A 20,507-nucleotide genomic window follows, 5' to 3' on the forward strand; every position below is an offset into this window, starting at 1 on the left:
AACGTGGTCCTTCTGCCGTAATAAGAAATTCTAGTCATAGACACAAATGCAATGATACATCACTGTCACAAATTATAATTCTTCAAGCTCATTACCAACTGATCAGAACATAAGTAGATGACTCTGAGGGTAACTGTGCTGTTCAGATAAAGTTCGTCTGTCAAAGGTGGCAGGCGTACCACTGAGTAGCATAAAGAACAAATGTTTCTTCTTCTTCTTCTTCTTCTTCTTCTTCTTCTTCTTCTTCTTCTTTTTAACAGTTCAAAGTGTAGTATCACATTGACACATTCCAATAGTGATTGCAGCACGGCAGTAGATGGTATGCCAAGTTCAAAAATATTGGATAACCTAGAGTCACCAATCTTCACAATGGAGGCAATATGATTAGCCAATGTCTCGTGATCAGTGACAATAACCTTAAACAGTACATGGGGTGTCTGATTTAAGGAGAGAGCAACCAAAGAATGGCCAATAAACCTCGTCAAACCACATCTTCCATTCTTGTTTCTGAGAAAGATCTCCATTCTCCAATGACTGTAAACAGCCCCTGAAACTTTAGAAACTGTGCTTCCTTTTCTTCTGGCCCTTGCCAACAGAAAAGGTACCCATCGTGTGCAAACTAATAAGCTCCCTGGGAATATGAGCTCCAGATGATTTCAAAATATCAACCACCCCTGGAAAAATTTTCTTATTCTCTTCATTTACAAAGACGATTGCTGTACCCTCCTCCCCCAGCCTCGATGCCCTTCCAATCTGGTGAACATACTCCTTAATAGAATTTGGCATGTCAAAGACTATAACCTGTCTCACACCCAAGAGATCAACTCCTCTGCCCAAAACCCCCGTGGCCACAATCACAGGAACCTCTCCAACCAGAAAAGACCTTAGAATTTCTCTCCTCTCCTTCATGGGTTTTTCTCCATGGATTGATATAGTTTTCCTCCCCCAGGTGTAGAACCCACAAATACCACCATTGGTGGCATAAAGTGCTGGTTGCTCATCAATATGTCAAAAAGTTTTTCCTTTTTTTTGCTTTGATTCAACCCAAATGGTCAGTTTTTGGCTTGTTTGGCCTCCCAACAGATATAGCAATTATATCTTTCACCATTGAGCTAGCCATCTTCTCAACTTCTTTTGGAATTGTGGCAGAATACATCAAGACTTGAGGTCGTGACAGAGCCCTAAAAATCTGCATTTCCTGCTCATGGAAACCCCTCTGGAGCATACAGTCCACTTCATCCAGAACAAGAATTGAAACACCATCTAATTCTATGTCATACTTTGTTGGCAGATCAATAAGCCTGCCCGGAGTTCCTAAAATCACTCCCACTCCTTGCTGGATGCAGTGAAGTTGTCCAGCCATGGGGTCCCCGCCAACTACAAGTGCAGTTTTAAATGGCAAACCCTTTCCTAGCAACTTAGCCTGCTCCTCCACTTGCATGTACAGCTTCTTGTGATTAAAGACACCCAGAAAATGATCAACAAGCAATCACACATACAAATGAGCCACAAATATTTATGTGATTCAGCCCAACGCCTACATCCACGGGAGAAAGAGAGAAAGCTTCACTATGAACAAAACAAATACAAAACAGAGAGGAGTTTCACTCTCTCAACTCAACTCACAGCTCATACACTTCTCACAACTCTCTCTTTTCTTCACTCTTGATCTCTCTCTATCAACTTAGCTCACATCTCCCCTATTTATACACAAATGGGAGAGCTTGCCTACTAACAACCAACCACCAAAAGTAAATGGTAAGCCATCAATACAGCCACCCTACAAGAGAATAGCTCGGCTGAATGTCTTCACAAAATCTCTAGCCCAAAATCTTGCAGCAGCTACATTTGACTTCCATGGCCTACTTCACATGGTGTGGAATGCTCAACAATTCTCCCCCTCCACACCTATGGGAGTATGATCCTTACTGGAAGTCCATCCCAGCAATGTCCTTGCACACTTCGAGTTTGTCTCTCGAGACCACCTTTGTAAGCATGTCGGCTGGATTCTTTTCTGTGTGGATCTTGATCACTGTTTCTCCATCACTTCGCGTATCCAATGATACCAAACATCAATGTGCTTCGTACGAGAATGATACATAGAATTTTTGCTTAGGTCTATGGCACTTTGGCTATCACAATGTACCGTGAACTTTTCCTGCTCTAGTCCAAGTTCTCGGAGAAACCGCTTCAACCACAGCACCTCTTTCCCAGCTTTCGCTGTGGCAATATACTCTGCCTCGGTTGTGGGTAAAGCAACACACTTCTGCAACTTGGACTGCTAAGACACATTTCCCCTTGCGAAAGTGAACATAAATCTTGATGTAGATTTCCTACCATCAAGATCGCCTGCCATATCTAAATCAATATAGCCTTCCAAGATTGGTTTTGCTCCTCCAAAGCACAAACACATTTTCGATGTACCCCTAAGGTACCTTAGAATCCACTTGACTGCTTCCTAATGCTCTTTCCTTTGATTGGAAAGAAATCTGCTCACAACTCCAACATCATGAGCAATATCTGGTCACATGGACACCATTGCATACATCAAACTCCCTACGGCGGATGAGTAGGGAATTGCCTCCATCTCTTCTCTTTCTTTTGTAGATGAGGGATAAGAACTCTTGCTCAGCTTGAAATGATTAGCCAGCGGAGTACTGACTGGCTTGGCATCTTTTATGTTGAACTTTTCAAGCACCCATTTAATATACTTTTCCTGTGACAACCACAACTTCTTGACTTTCCAGTCACGTATAATTTTCATACCCAAAATTTGCTGGGCAGGGCCTAGGTCTTTCATGTCAAAGGACTCTGATAACTCCTTTTTCAGTGATCTGACTGTTGTGGCATCCTGTCCAACAATCAGCATCTTATCAACATAGAGTAGGAGTATGATGAAGTTTCCACCGGGAAATTTCCTGACATATACACACTGGTCTGCAGCAGTTCTCTTGTACTCATGACCCACCATGAATGAGTCAAACTTTTTGTACCACTATCTTAGCGGTTGTTTGAGGCCGTAGAGACTCTTCTTCAATCTGCAGACTAAGTTTTCTTTCCCTTTTACTTCAAAACCTTCTGGTTGCTCCATGTAAATTTCTTCCTCCAAATTACCATAGAGAAATGCCATCTTCACATCCATTTGTTCAAGTTCCAAATTCAAACTGGCCGTTAGTCCCAAAACTACTCGAATGGATGTTATTTTCACAACTGGCGAGAAGATTTTATCAAAATCAATACCTTTCTTCTGCCCAAAACCTTTGACAACCAATCGAGCCTTATACTTGACCAGTTTTCCACTCTCATCTTTCTTCAACTTGAACACCCATTTGTTCTTCAGTGTTTTTCGACCCTGGGGAAGTTTTACCAAATCATAAGTCAGATTTTTCTACAAGGGCTGCATCTCTTCTTGCATAGCTTGCTGCCAGCTACTCTTCTTCTTATGATTCTGAGCTTCTTGAAAACTTTCTGACTCTTCCTCATCAACAAGCAAAATATACTCAGAAGTAAGGTATTTTGACGACGGCTTAGGCTCTCTTGTTGATCTTCGTAACTGTGGACCAACAGCCTCTGGTGGAGGGGGTTGTGGCTCCCCTTGCTTAACACCCTCTACTTCTGGATCTTCTTCTTCTTGAATTCCCTCTTGCAACTTTACCTCATTGGCTGCATGATGCGGTAGCTCTTTTCATCAGTGGCATGCTGTTATGGTGCAGGATTCGGAACAAATTCTAAAACATCATCAACTTTGAATTTGACTGGTTGCCCAAAGTCTTCTAAGGTCTGGCCTTCTTGAAACACCACATCTCAACTTCGAATGACCTTCTTGTTTTTTCAGATCCCACAATCTGTATCCAAATTCTTCATTTCCATAGCCAATAAAAATGCATGGAGTAGCTTTATCAACCAGTTTCTGCCTGTGCTACTTGGATACATATGCAAATGCTTTACACCTGAACACTCTCAAATGAGAGTCAGAAATCTCCCTTCCAGACCATACCTTTTCTGGAATCTCAAAGTTCAGTGGAACTGATGGCGATTTGTTGATCAAATAGCAAACAACACGAACAACTTCTTCCTAAAATGACTTTGGCAGCTTTGTCATTTTGAGTATACATGTGACCTTCTCCACAATGGTCCAATTCATTCTCTTGGCTACACCATTGTGTTGTGGGGTTCCAGGAATAGTCTTCTCATGCCAGATGCCATGAGTAGCACAGTAGGCTTCAAACTCCTTTGACGTGTACTCGCCTCCATTGTCTATTTGGAGACACTTTAGCTTCTTTCCAGTCTCCCTTTCCACCATAGCATGGAATGTCTAAAAATACTGGAACAACTCACCTTTGGTCTTTAGGACATAAACCCATACATTCCGTGATGCATCATCAATAAACATCAAGAAGTATTTTTTGCCACCTAAAGATTCCACTTCTATGGGACCTCATACATCAGAGTATACTCTGCTCAACAACTCTGATTGTCTTCTGGATGATAAGTGGAAAGCGACAAGCAGTTGTCACAAGGGTTCAATTTCGCATCTTAGGCAAAGGGAATAAGAGATTTCTTTGCCAGAATCTGCAACCCTTTCTCACTCATGTGACCCAGCCTTTTGTGTCACAAATTTGGTGATGTCTCATCTTCTGCTGCGTTGAGGCTATCTAAAATCACATTCACATGAGTCTTGTACAACGTACCAGTTGCTTGTCCTTTGGCTTCCACCAGAGATCCCCTTCTTCAATTTCCACATGCCTTTGCCGAAGTAGTTCTCATAGCCTTGTCGATCTAAGGCTATCCCTGAAATAAGATTCAGGCGTAAATCAGGAACATGCCTGACATCTTTCAATACCATCGTGCACCCAACTTTGGTTTGGATGCGAACATCACCGATTCCCACAATCTTCGAAAAACTGGAGTTACCCATCTTCATTGTGCCAAAATCACCAGCTTAGTATATACTGAAGAACTCCTTCTGGGATGTAGTGTGGTAGGAAGCTGCTGTATCTACCACCAACTCAGTGTCGTTGTCTAACATTTGGAGGCATTCTTCTTCAACAGAGAATAATGCAATATCCTTTGAGACAGTAACTGCAGTGTTCCCATCTTCGGTCTTTGGCTGTCTATTGCCTTGTTTTTGTTCTCTCTTCAAGGCATAGCAATATTTCTTTATGTGACCCTCCTGGCCACAATGGTAACACTTGAACCTTGGCCAGCTCGTACCTTCTCTGGACTTCTCTCTGTCGTGAGATCTTCCTCTGCTGCATCCTCTACTTTTGGTTCTTCCCCTGCTTCTGCCTCTACCTTTATTTTCTGTGACGAGGGCATGGGGCTGATCTCCACCCATATCTTTTTTTCTTGCCTCTTCACTAAATAAAGCATCTGTGACCATGTTCGTGGTTAGTCTTCCTTCAAGTGCAGAGTTGTTGAGGGACACCACTAACGTCTCTTAACTATCTGGCAAGGAGCTGAGCAGCAATAGGGCCTGCATCTCATCATCCAACACTATTTTGATAGTTGCTAGTTGGTTCACTAGATTTTGGAACTCACTGGTGTGTTCTGCAATAGAGACACCACCTTTCAGCTTCAAATTTACAAGCCTTCTCATTAGGAGGGCTTTATTCCGAGCAGTCTTCAACTAGTACATGCCTTCTAATTTTGTCCAAAGAGCATAGGCATCAGTCTCTTGGGCGATATGGTGGAAGACACTATGATCGATCCATTGTCTGATCTGACCAATGGTCTTTCGATTCTTCCGCTTCCAGTCTTCATCCTTCTCCCCAGCTGGTTTAACTCTATTAAGCTCAATGGGGTCAAACAAATCTCGGCAGTACAGGACATCCTCCATTTTGAGATTCCAAATTGCATAGTTGAAAGCATTCAGCTTGATCATGGATACCGAAATTGACATTGATTCCTCCATTAATAATTGTCTCTATAGAAAATGATCTCTGTCTGAAAAATTAGACTTCGTCATTGAGTCCGAACTGGTCAAATTAGCCGAAAAAGCACTTCGGATTGCCAAAATAAGAATTGCAAATTTTCAAAATCTGATTTGCAAAATCTGACCATACGGATGTGTCAGAAATATTCCAAATAGTTAGAATGCACTATCGGATCGTTAAAAATAGACTTCAAATGGCTTAGATCTAACCAAAATAATTTAACAGCTCAGATCGACAGAATCTGGAGCTGTTAAGAAGCACCAGATAATTCCTCTGGTTTGGCTGGCATCAGGCTGACGTCAGTGGCGGCAACATGGCTTGGCTGGCGGCACGGCTTGGTCAGCAGCTCGGTTAACAGCTTGGTTAACGTGGCTCGGCTTTGGTTAACGACTCAACCACTGACTTGGTCAATGGGTCAGAGCACAGGTCAAAGCGGGCCAGCCCGATGACGTTAGCTGTTGTCGTTAGGTAGTCTTCTTCCCTGGTTTCGCGCATAAAGTGCATGTGGCCAATCGCTGGCGTATGGAAACAGCGTTAGTGGTGCGTGTAGTGCGTGCGGCCTCTTTTGGCATTCTTTTTTATGCGGTTTTTTCTTGTGTGCTTGTCTCATCGAGTGCTTTAACCTGGTGTGATCAAAAGTGGATTTTGACCACTTTGATTTCTAGGCAATTTTGAAAAACACACCCCATTTTCTCTGAAAAATAAACTGATGAGGCTCTGATATCACTTGTTGTGATTAAAGGCACCCAAAAAATGATCAACAATAGAGCTTAAGCTGTCGTCAAAATGCACTGCTTCTGAGTATATTTTGCTTACTGATAAGAGAGAGCCAGAAAGTTTTCAAGAAGCTCAAAATCATAAGAAGAAGAGCAGCTAGCAACAAACTATACAAGAAGAGATGCAGTCTTTGCAGAAAAATCAGACTTATGATTTGGTAAAACTTTCCCAGGGTTGAAAAGCACTGAAGAACAAATGGGTGTTCAAGTTGAAGAAAGATGGCAGCAGAAAGCTAGTCAAGTATAAGGCTTGATTGATTGTCAAAGGTTTTAGGTAGAAGAAATATATTAATTTTGATAAAATATTCTCGCTAGTTGTGAAAATGACATCCATTCGAGTAGTTTTGAGAGCACGGGTCAGCCCGATGACGTTAGCTGTTGTCGTTAGGTCATTTTCTTCCCTGGTTTAGCGCGTTTGGCCAGTCGCTGGTGTGTGGAAACGACGTCAATGGTGCGTGCGGCTTGTGTGACCTCTTCCGCCGTCCTTTTTTGACGCAGTTTTTTCCTGTGTGCTCATCTCGTCGAGTGCTTTACCCTGGTGTGATCAAAAGGGATTTCAACCATTTTGATTTCTGGGCAAATTTGAAAAACACACCCTGTTTTTCCAAAAAATTGACTAACGAGGCTCTGATACCACTTGTTGTGATTAAAGACACCTAGAAAATGATCAACAAGAGAGCCTAAGCCGTCGTCAAAATACCCTGTTTCTGAGTATATTTTGCTTACTGATGAGGGAGAACCGGGAAATTTTCAAGAAACTCAGAATTATAAGGAGAAGAGTAGCTGGCAGCAAGCTATACAAAAAGAGATGCAGTCCTTGTAGAAAAATTAGACTTATGATTTGGTAAAACTTTCCTAGGGTTGAAAAGCACTAAAGAACAAATGGATGTTCAAGTTGAAGAAAGATGGCAGCGGAAAGCTAGTCAAGTATAAGGCTCGATTGGTTGTCAAAGGTTTTGGGCAGAAAAAAAGTATTAATTTTGATGAAATCTTCTTGCCAGTTGTGAAAATGACATCTATTCGAGTAGTTTTGGGACTAGCGGCTAGTTTGAATTTGGAACTTGAACAAATAGATGTGAAAACGGCATTTCTCCATGGTAATTTGAAGGAAGAAATTTACATAGAGCAACCAGAAGGTTTTGAAGTAAAAAGGAAAGAAAACTTAGTCTGCAGATTGAAAGAAAACTTACCCGTGAACTTTTCCTGCTCTAGTCCAAGTTTTTGAAGAAACCGGTTCAACTACAACATCTCTTTCCCAGCTTCTGCTATGACAATATACTCTGCCTTGGTTGTGAATAAAGCAACACACATTCCACACCATGTGAAGTAGGCCATGGAAGTCAGATGTAGCTTCTGCAAGATTTTGGGCTAGAGATTTTGTGGAGACATTTAGCCAAGCTATCCCCTTGTAGGGTGGCTGTATTGATGGCTTACCATTTATTTTTGGTGGTTGGTTGTTAGTAGGCTTTCTCTCGTTTGTGTATAAATAGGGAGAGATGTGAACTAAGTTGATAGAGAGAGATCAAGAGTGAAGAAAAGAGAGAGTTGTGAGAAGTGTATGAGCTGTGAGTTGAGTTGAGAGAATGAGACTCCTATGTTTTGTATTTGTTTTGTTCATAGTGAAACTTTCTCTCTTTCTCAAATGGATGTAGGCATTGGGCCGAATCATGTAAATATTTGTGTCTCATTGTGTGTGTGATTGCTTGTTGATCATTTTTTGGGTGTCTTTAATCACAACAAGCTCTCTAGTTGGTGTAAGAATCATTGATAATGGTTTTTTCTGATTTGAGAGCTTCTCACGATCAAAATTTGCACAATAGGAAATTACAAGAACCAAAAATGAAGCAGTTTTCCCCGAACCAGTGTCGGCTGAAACAAGCAGGTTTTTGCCAACCAAAGCAGCCAGTATTGCTTGCATCTGGACAGGGGTTGGCATTTCATATCCAGCAGCTTCTATATTTTGGAGGAGCTTACGAGGAAGATTACAAGAAGCGAATGACAGGATGGGTGTTGGAACGAAGTCTCCCCTGACATTAATTTTGAGTTTCCTTCTTAGCAATTCACTTGGATGATTAGTTAGAAATTGAGATTCTGATTCTGATTCTGATTTTGATTTTTCATCAGAATCTCTTACATAAAAGCACTCATCACTGGTAGTGGTAGTGGGTAGTAGTCTTGTAGGATGCAGGAGACCAACTGGCAACCGTGAATTGGCAATCCTGCATAGAAGAGTTTGTTTACATTCAAGGTTGAATATATCATCAGTCTCGTCGCATATATACTCGCCATAGTGGCCACATACAACACAACGCGGCTCCCCTGGAAGAGCTTCTCTTTGATCCCAACTCCTTTTGTTTATGTCATTTACTGCATCACAAGAGACTAAAACAAAATATTATATAAGCTAAGTGGAACAGTCAAAATAGAAGAAAAATAATAGTCAAAAAAGAAATGAACAAAATGCAAGCATTGGTATCTGGTTCTTCTTCTTCATTACCATTTGCTGCCACAGCTGAACTTTTAGATCGAATACCCTTGTCTCCTCCTCCTCCTCCTCCTCCTGCTCCTCTATCTTCCATCATCTGAAAATTTGACATAAATTCAACCAATTGAATTTGAAGAGAGAGAGAGAGAGAGAGAGAGAGAGAGAGAGAGCATTCACAAGAGCTTTACAATCGATTTAACACAAGTTCAATTGGCTTACCGTACTCTTGACTCTCAATTCAATATACACAATAATCATGAACAAATAATAAACCTAAACTTGAAGATAATCTGAGAGGAGCATAATATATAACATACATTTATGTATGTATGTATGGATAGAGACCTGCCTGCCTGCCCTGGTTAGCTTCGACTTTGAATTGAATTGTGTGTGTGTGTGTGTGTGTGTGTGTGTGTGTGTGTGTGTGTGAGAGAGAGAGAGAGAGAGAGAGAGAGAGAGAGTGATGGTGGAAACAAACAGACAAGACAAACTAACCAAGGAAAGGACCAATCCATATAGCATCAGATTCACAACCACCCGTATTGGCTAGCTCGGGTCACCCATTCTAGTCTTGGTGGTTCAACATTGCGGCCCTGATGATTCACCCAAAGGAATTATTATTAGGAAAGGGTGTGCGCGGTGCGGTTTAAAGGTAAAAGAGAAATCACGCGGTGGATTGTAGTCTGACAAATTTGTTAGAACCTACCATTTTTTCATCAAAAATTGGCTGAGCAATTGGCAAATAACAACGGTTTCGATTTGGTCGTTCAGGTGGATTGACAGATTAAAAAAAACTTGATTCAAATTACACTTGTATCAAAGATTAAAACAACCTAATTTATAAATTAAATAAAATAGTAGACGTTAAAATAAATGTCCATTCATCTAACATTCAATATCCACAAACTAAAAATTTAAAAATCTAACAATCCAAATAAATTATATAATAACAACCCAATAAGGCAACAAAAGGGTTGATGATGGATGATGTAGTAGAAGGGTTGGATCACTCTAAGGGCCGCAAATGAGCTGAATCGAGCCGAATTTTAATATGTTTGGATTTATTTATTAAGATTTTAACGAATTCAATAAAAATTTGACGAACTGAGCTTGAGTCAAGTTGGCTTAGATTTGACATGAGTTCGAGCTTGTTCATGAGCCTTAACGAGCAAAAAAAATTATAAATTTATATTAATGTGTGAGACTAAAGTTATAATTAAAAATTTGATTATACAATTATATATACAATATATATATATAAACATATATTAAAAAAAAGGTCAATATTTTACTAATATAATATCTACCACCACTATTATATAAATATATTATCTATAGTTAGCTATTATTTACATTTATATTTTTTAAATATATAAATAACATATTTATTTTATTTTACACATATTTTTAAATTATTTAATATATATAAATAATAAATGTTAAACGAGCCCGCTAATGTGCCAAGTTCACGAGATGAACTTTAATATATTTGGACTTATTTATTAAGATTTTTAACAAGTTCGAGCTCGAGTTTAAACGCAAAAAATAAAAAATTAAATTAAATTAAATTACCGAACCGAGTTTAAATGAGTCTTTATTGAGTTGAGCTCGAGTCTGTTCATGAACAACTCTATTCATTTATCGTTCTAATTATTCTTGAAAAATACAGATTTAATAAACCAAACCAAATCAAACCCAACCCAACCCCACTCCACCTCACCCCACCCAACCCAAAACCAAACAGAGCTATACATATATCTATCTACTACTTTAAAAAGACGGAAGAATTACAAGTGTTTTCTACATTTTGTAGTTTCATAATGTTGTGTTTGGTTGAGAGATTTGAAAAGGGATTTGGAAAGGGAAAGAAAAAAAGTGTGTGAAACTAAGTGAAATTTAGGTATATTTTATTTACATTTTACCTATCTTTTTCATTTTTCTTTTCAAATCCTTCCTCAAATTCCCAATCAAACACAGCATAACTGTCCTTATCAAGTTGATGAAATTACTTATCAGCAAACGTTGTCAATGGTTTCAAGAGGTGCCTGTTCGTTAACGCTGACAACGGTTCACAACACCTGTTAGAGAGTCTCAACTATTTTCTTTTTAAATACCGCAATCCATTCTCTTTGCGATAAGGAAAACAGAGAGCATATCTAGACAATATGAAAAAGGACATCTTTTTTTGTTTATGTGGACTGCTTCTTCAGAATAAATGCATACTTTCTAGGTAAGTACTTGTGTTGTACCTATATACTAATCTTTTTCCTTTCGGAAGATGCTATCTTTTTGCTCTCCCATAAGAAATAGAAGAAGGGATTGGGTTTGTAAAGAAAATGAAATGAAATGATTTTGATTTCTCACCCCCTTGTTTGGTTGAGTTGATAAGAAAATATAGTGATTTCTCCCTCATCCTGTTTGGATAGACTAGATAAAAAATAAGAAATAAAACCTCTTATTTCTTTTGTAGGTAAATGGACAATTTTGATAATGTACAAAATTAGTAATTTCCCCATTTATTTTCTCTCCCAATCTCTCCAATTTTAGAGAGATTCAAAAAATGAGTTATGAAATTAATTTCTTTTCATTTTTGCTTATTTCTCTCATGTTTATCAAAACAAGTGATCATAAAATCAAGAAAAAAATGATTTCTTTTCTTTTCTCTCCAAATCACTCCATCCAAATGAGATACTAGAAAGCAGTAGAAATATATATGTATATATATAAAGTATGTTATTCTTTCTGAATTTGATCTCTTGCTTATTTTTTACATCTAATTGTAAATTCTAAACAAAATTCACATCAACACATGCTTTATTTTATTGACTTTTTTTGTGGTAATGTTTTATTTTATTACTCATGCAAATGTTGCTATTGTGATTTTGAGTGAGTGACTGCAATTTTATTTGTGATGTACTAGCTTATTATTTAGATCTTGTATTAAATTTAACACTTTTCTTTTATTATTTTATGTTTTGGTTGGGAATAAAGGGAGAGGAAAGGATAATTTGTGAAAGTGCTATAATAAGAGTCAATGCAAAAACATGGACTCCAACAGCTAATATGAAGAGAGAGAGAGAGAGAGAGAGAGAGAGAGTACCAGGGACGGCGATCAGCGGCGGCAATTGGCAAGGCGAGTGGTGGTGATTTGCGGCAACCGGCAAGGCGATCCGTGAGAGGAGAGGCAAGACATGGTGTTGTAACACGTCCGCGAGGGACCCCGCTATAGTTCGGACTCGATTTGTGTCACGGTTCTTAATCTGAACCAAAGAGTCCAAATCCGGCAAATCGTTTTGAGAAACAGATTTTGAAAAGAAGTGCCAAACATGGACTGCTTTGCCAGATACAGAGTCGCCACCTAAATGTTTATTTTTTTAGGGGAATTTAGGAAATCCTGACTCGGTGCCAAAGGCCACGTGTCCGTCATCACCAAAGTTGCCTCGGCTCAGGAGCTTGGGTACGATTGGGGAAGGTCAGCTATGAGCACCCCCTCTCACCTGATCCGAAGATCGGCCTCTACTAACCATGATATCCAGTTTTGAAAACGTTATGTGTTCTTATTCCGGTTATTAGCCTAGAATCACTATGTTATGCGCACAGCAAACAAGTATAGACCAAATCGCCTAAATTGGAACAAAACATAGCATGTTTGTTTTGAAAATGGTTTGCTACTCGCAAGTAGGCTAAAATGCAGGTTTTGCCACCCTCGAGTGGGTTTTTAGAAAAGATTGTTTTGCCACTATCTAGTGGGCTTAAAACTCACAGTTTTAGTGCATTATTCCAATTTAGGTAATTCAACCTCCACCCACAGGCATTCAAGCAGTTATATCACATAAGCATATAGCCTCATGGTAAGCATGCTTTTATGGCAGTCACTCACACACATGCAAGGATGCTAAAGCATAAAACTCATCGAGTACTCCAAGCCAAAACAGAAGCTAATTAAAAATCCATGCATGATTCTAATTATACAGGAATGCCTAATGCAACACATGCAAAATGTAACTATAGCAGGCTCGGTTATTCTAAACATGGCATATGAGATGCAACAGCTAACAAGTATTCAACTTTGAATTTGAAATACAAATGCAGTTAGTATGATGCGCCGAGCCCGGTGCATGTAAGACAAATGTATGGATGCACGCATGCATAGCATAAGGTATGCTAAATTAAACATGTCCTAATACTAACCATCAAAACAAGTAAGTAAAAGGGAGAAAGAAGTGGGGATTGGAAGACATGCACACACGCACCTACACTTATTACAAATACGCCCTCACTCGGAGGGACCGAATAAATATTACAGTCCGAATAAATAACTAACTACTTAATTAATTATTACAGAATTCCTATTTAACTAATAAATTAAATGCAAAGGGAAGGTGGCCACGGCCCCCGCCTTGCGATGCGCGAATGATGCATGCTTGACCCATATTGCCCGAAAACTCGCTGCCATAGCATTGTTGCCTCTGTTTTTCACTGCCCTGCTCCTCTGAGGACTGCCAAAGTCTAAGGGCATGCTCTCTGGATGTTGGGGAATACAACCGGCTGGGAGGGATGGCCACCGGCCATGGGAAATGGTCACCGGCCGTTGATGAAGTTATCGGCCATTTATGGATTGCCGATCGGCACTGTATTTAACCAACCGGCCAAATCTTCCTGCAGAACCTGCAATTGGCAGCAGCAGAGGGCAAGCAGTGTATGTCATGGAATTTTTAGGCAAATGTATGCATGGACACACTTCCTATCATGTAATGGACTCAAGGGAGCATGGCCCTCGACCCTCGGGCCACCAATCACGCATTTCGATGCATGATGGCCAAAGAGTCAAGTATGCATTTCAATGTCAAATGCAATGCACACAAAACATACAAGGGACCCAACCTCAATCATGGTTGGTCAAGAGGCGAGGCAATGCACAACAATGCACATGCGACCTAAGCATGCAAGCAAACATATAAACATGTAATATAACTACAAGGCACACACAATGCTAACAACATAACACGCACAACGCATTGAAATATGGCATACACAATGCAAGATGGACTTACACCAATGTGAGTGGACCTCAACCACACCCACATCAGTGGCCATGAGATGAAAATGAGACACTCGAAATGCGTGCACATATGCACGCAAATCGAGGACCGAACCTAAGGCACGAATGCCACTCTACCAAAGCATGGCAAGACATGGAACATGGTATGCAAACATGAAAATTTCAGCACTAAAACATGATGCTAAACAGCCCCGAAACATGGCAATATAGCACCCGATGTATGAGACGAATCCCGAAATGCAAAACTAGGCATACGCAATGACCTATAGCTATACAAAGCATGCATTATTTGAACATGGAATGTAAATAAAGAGTCAAGAGAGCCCAAAAATAAGCACATTTACAGTTCTAAGAAAGGTCAAACAGCGAATGCTAATGGGGCTAAACTAGCATGCAAAAAGGGCCCCGAAAGCAAGCTAATGAAGCAAGTGACAGCCGCTGACCCCAAACAGCTGAGGGCCCTTCAACAATGTTGAAGAGGGGCCCAAAATATGACCTTCTACAGTTTATGACCGAGCCAAAAACAGTGCACAAGTATGCTCAAAATACTATGCAAAACAAGGCCAAAAGAGAGCTATAACACAAAGTACAAAACGGATGCCTCAAGCAGTAAAAGACCCTTAATGAAATATGAAGAGGGGGTCAAAATAAGGTCATTTTCAGTTCGGACTAGAGTCCAAAAACAGAAGCAAAAGAGGCTAATAAATCATGCAAAAATGGAGCCAAAAAAAGGGATATAAAGGCAAGTGGAAGATAGAAGCCTCAAATAGTGATGAGACCTTCAACAACATTGAAGAAGGGCTCAAAATAAGCCACTTTACAGTTTATGACATGCCTCAAAACAATTTATACATAGGCCAAAAATACTACACAAGAAAATGGCATACAAGAGAGGCAATGAAGCAAGTGCAACAAGGAGGCCTCAAACAGTGAGAGGCCCTTAAACAAACATAAAAAATAGCTCAAAATAAGCCTAGTTCTAGTTAGGGTCGGAGCCCAAAACAGCAAGCAAGTGTGGCTAAGAAAGCATGCAAAAGAAGGCTAGAAAAGGGAAGAGAGCGACTCACCCTTGAAGAGCAGCAATGCAGCAGCCTTTGATCCAAGAAAAGGAGCTCCTAACCTCTGAAAATTAGCCTCAAATGGTTGGAATGGAGGATGGAGGCCTTGTGCTATGGGTTGGTGTGTAAATGGCCAAGGATAATGGACTTTAGAGCTTGGAAGAGGGAGGTTGAATGTATAGATATAGGGTTGTATCTATAATGGTGCCTCAGCTGGTTTCTTCAACCCTTCAAAATGGTGGTGGAGGGCTGGTTATATAGAGGGAGAGAGGCAAGAAAAGGGGGGGAACAAAACAAGTTCAAATTTCCCCCCCAAAAGGCAAAATCTCGGACAGAGGGTTTGAATGGAGAATAGCTGGCACAGCTGGCATGCACCATGCTTGAGGGGTGCAAAAGGGTCATATCGGCCATGAGAGGAGGTCATCGGCAAAATAAATGGCCGGTCGGCACAATATATTGCCGACCTGCAATTTATACTGGCCGGTCGGATAAATAGAGTGCTGATGGGTGGCTGATAAGGTCAAAAAGTGCCTGTGGATGTCCATATTGAAGCCTCGGAAGTTAGCTTTCCAATGGTGCAAACCTTGCATTAAAATTCCTCTTGTGGAAAAAGTTATGCCCATTTTGGTGAAGCCGCGCAGATTCGATCCAACCGGGATGATGCCCAACTTCAGCTGCTCATATCTCCCCCACCCGAGCTTGGCTTTAAGAGATTCTTGAGTGCAAAATGAAGCCCCGGAAGTAAGCTTTCCGACGGTGGCGGCCCCATAGCTAAACTCCAAGTGTACAGACAGATAAGCCCGATTCAGCGAGGGCTGCTCGACTCGCTTCTACCCGGATTCATGCCGAACTTTTCCCAAACTAGTTTTCTCCTCTCCTTTCCTCTCTTCTTCAACTCCAAACCCCTAAACAAAGTGTTTTGAAGGATTTGCCTCTCTCCTTGCCGAAGAAACTGAACATTTGCCCTGCACACCTTTCTCCACCAAGTAAAACATCAGTGGTGCCCAAGTCTTAAGGGCGGTCAAAAATGGGGTGTCTACAGGTGTTTTCTTCTCTATGAATGTGCAATTCAAATAACTAATAATAAAAATAAATATTAAATAATTTAATATCATAATATATGTATTGTTTAAGTGATAAATATGTTCTTAATAAAATTCATGGTCTTGGGTTCAAAACTTGCTTATGCTGTGTATAATAATTTTTTTTTATTTTAACATATATAAAGTTATCATATAACATGAGGAGCAGCAAGTTTTACTAAATTAGGCCTTCACTTGAAAATAGTATAGATTTATGCACATATATAATTGGAAACTGATTGGGTGTGTGTGAGGATATGTTTTATTAAATACAATTGGTGGGTCGGGTCAATTTGACAAGTGGGTTGGCCTTTTGAAACCGCCATCTGCACCAACCTGTCACTCCTAGACCACCTAACCAGCCTCGCTAGTCCTCCAAAAATGCACAGATCGACTTGGTTCGAATGGTTTTGGTGGTTTTGTTGATATTTTACACAACTCTTAGATTCAAGTTTCTCCAAACTTAGTGGGCTTCATTACGCTACTTATTTTTGATGTTTTAAAGTATTTATTTTATCAAGCATTATGTTTAAATTATCTAAATAAAAAATAGATTGATTAGATAATCATATTGTTGGCTTTTTTGGCTTTCGAAGGTTACTTGCGTAATTATGAGCGTGCCAGCAAGGATCAATCAGTCCTTACAGAATTGTAATTGCCAAACAATTATTCAGACGATTGTGTTATGGTTCTTTCGGCCTCAATAAAGAGGACTTTTACTGGTGGCTTACTGGTAATTTGACTTCAGAAAACTTGAACATAAGAACAATTAAATAAATTGAAATATTTCATTAGTATGAAAAACTTAAAATGATCTTAGTTCCGTAGAGAATTACAGCGGCAATATACTCGAAAAACTACTCCTACAAATGAAGTGCAGCGCAGAAACTTAAAGTACAGAAATATAAAGGACAGGAAATAACACTGGACTATGTAAAGTAATTCTTTAGATTTTTTGCCGTCCTCTTCTCTGAAGTCCTTCCTACTATTTATACTCTCCGAAGATAACCATCGAATTGTACTTCAAACCGTCGAACTGCTCCACCGTAGTCGCTGATCATGCTACCTTATAAGTAGTTCCACTACGCCTTCACTTGCAGTTAGGCTTCCCCCTTATATTCGAATTTGAAATGTGAGCAACCGTTGAAGCCACGTCACTGTACGTCTCTTTGTTGATCTGCTACTACTCAGATCTTATAACAACCAATATTAATTGCCACGTGTATGATCAGGATCGAAGACCTACCTGGTCTCCCCATATTACCCTCACTTCGCCATGCGTCGGATTGTCACTGGCTTAGTACAAAATGTGCAGCCAACATTACCCCCCGCACTAATATACCCAAGACTTGGTGATATTAGTGGATCAGAGTCCCTTTTCCCACGTCTTAGAACGTGCATGGGTTTTGCATCTTCCCAGAAATGCAACTGTTACACACCATCTGTATTAATACTCTCGTCTTGATCCTTAAGTACTTTCACTGTCTTATTATTCGAACAGACTGATACATTTCATGGCCAAATTAATTCCTTCTTCTAATGATGAAGCATACGAAGAGTCATATGTCGATGTTATTCCTCGTCGAAAGCATGCATTTATTAGCCACCTTTACCCACCTTTCTATATTCAGGTCATGGACGCCTTTGCAAATTACCAACCTTTGGATTACGAACACATTGCTTTTAACCCTTCGATTTAAAAGGCTACAAACAAAGATATAAGAATTTTCCCCTCTGGCCTACCTTTACAGTTCGAACAATCTGCTCTCAAACCTCTGATTCGTAAAATTGCAAACATGGATTTGAGCAACTCTTCTTCGCAAATTTCTGTATGGGATAAAGCTGCAACTTCTTCTTCTTCTGGAGGTTCTGACTGGACAAGCTGGTCAGTACCTGAGACTTATGATTTAAAGGAGCGAATCAACCACCATTTTGTTGAGTTCACTGACCCTTTAGAGTTTCCTTCTTATGCTCGAAGTTCAGTTGTTTATCCTTATGTGCCCATTGACCATCGGCGCAGTCTAGAGGAGAATCTTCTTGTAGCATGGTACACATCTTCCATGCCTACAAAGATAGTGCACTCCGCTTCTCGCCCAGAAGAAACACAAGGGTATAACCCATCATTCTTAGCCCAGAAGGCGAAGATCTGTTCTTCTGACTGGCTTGATTATATTAATGCCTTTGTTCCTTCTGCTCCCGTATCATCCTCGAAGACAGAAGCGTCCACACCTTCTTCTTCGTCTCCCGAAATTGATTCTCCCCTACCAATTCCTTCCTGGACAGAAAAATTGAAGATTGCCCTATCCACGGAGAATGTCTTTCCACCTTATAAACCTCTGCCTTCGCCTACCTCCGCTGAGCGGAAACAGGCTCAACTTCTGCTTGCAGCCTTCTCTCACTTGCCCTTTAATGTTCTTGAGGACGAAGTCCCTCTCAAGAACCTTCGATGGGCTTGTGACATCATGACTAGGGGCCATGTCCTTAATCCCCTTGCTCAGGCAGAACTTCATATGTTTCTAGACCAACTTCCATTGCTTCTTCACTGGCATCGTAATTCTATGGCTACTACACAATCGCTAGACCAGCTTTCGTCCCTTCGAATTCATGCTCAATACGAAGCAGAGAACTTTATTGAAGAATTCAATGATTTCAAGAATAAAGATTCTGCCTATTGGGATGATTTAGACATTGATGAATTAGAACAAAGGTTAAGAGAAGTGGCCTTCGAAATAAAGGCTGAAGAGCTCTACTATGAAGTGAGAGCACATCAACTTATGCAGCCGATGGTAGAAAATTTAGAAGATAGAATAAGGAAAGAACAAAAGTTCATTGATCATTGTTGGACCAAATTTCATGATCTTGTTATTTATTCCATTCCTTATTTTTATGAGCTTGAGTTCATACCGAGATAGGGTCAGCTGATGTAATCACTCTGATTTTAATATAAACAAAATTTGTTCTTGTTTGACTCTGTCTTCATTTGTATTTTTACTTGTGTTTTAAAAGTCAACTCAGAGCTTCGAACTTCGAACAATTTCATCCTTTAAATTTGGACTTAATTGTTTTAAATAAAACACTAAATGAGCCAATTGTAACCTTTCCAATTTGTGGAGTTAAGTTTTGGCTGATTTTCAATTGGAAACAATGCTTCGAATCCAACAATCTTACATTCAAAACCTGTTTTGACCACAGTCAACATCTAGTCATTGTCATCATTGCTTTTGATGTTTCGAACACCAAATCCCATCCTTAAAGAAACTCAAGTTTTGCTTCGAAGGACATTACCTTTGTTAAAAAACTCTAAAAACAGGTCTTTAAGCCCCTTTTTAAAATAAATACTCGAGTATTTTTATTTCTTGGGTAGGGCAACCCACTTCGAAGCTGGCTTCTTTGTTTTCGAAGCCGTTTGACTCGGCTTCGAAGCAAAATATCTTACTTCGAAGCTAGCCTTAACAATCGGGCTTTGTTTTTCCCTCCAAAAGCATCAATGTTGAAGGAAGCTTTTGTACTCGTACTTTTAATACTTAACAGCTCATGTAATATATTTTCAAATACGAGGGCTTTAAAAACCCTTTTGTTTTGTATTCTGAAATCACTTGCTCTTCTAATCGCACAAACCCCTTTTTATTACCAATCGTCGACTCCTCTCTACTTCCTTTCCCGAAGAAAAACATACCGTCAATGGCTTCTCCTTCAGTATCAGTCGTAGAGCGTATGAGCCCATCTGTGGCCCTGAAGAGAATTATTGACGCGGAATGCGAAAAGTACAAAGCTGGGGAGAAGAGCGCTATTGATGGACGCATCTTTGTCCCTCGTCGCCATGTGCAGTCAGACTATGTGCTCGGGCCCATATTCAAAGAAGTCCTCACTGAACTCCCAGCCCTGTATCCCCGACTGGAAAACCAATGTCTTCTCTATGAAGGTGGTCTTGACTAGAGGAACTGGAGGATGAATCGCCCCCACCGATGCTGGCCCACGGTGAGACCAGAATGGCAAGAGTGGTATGATTGGGTTATTCCTGCTAGGACTCTGGACCTCCAAGAACTCTGCCTTCTCGATGCTCTCAGATTGTCTAGGGTAACTATTTCGGAAGACCCTTTCCTTGTTC

General features: G+C 40.1%; 1 pseudogene; it reads right to left on the reverse strand.

Moving 5' to 3' along the window:
* Nucleotides 1–226: 226 nt before the first annotated feature.
* Nucleotides 227–20,123, reverse strand: LOC145814128 (DEAD-box ATP-dependent RNA helicase 41-like; annotated as a pseudogene).
* Between the last annotated feature and the right edge of the window lie 384 nt (nt 20,124–20,507).

This window comes from Camellia sinensis, unplaced genomic scaffold (assembly GCF_055761805.1).
Source record: "Camellia sinensis isolate YWXY unplaced genomic scaffold, ASM5576180v1 Unanchor1, whole genome shotgun sequence".
Classification (NCBI taxonomy): Eukaryota; Viridiplantae; Streptophyta; class Magnoliopsida; order Ericales; family Theaceae; genus Camellia; species Camellia sinensis.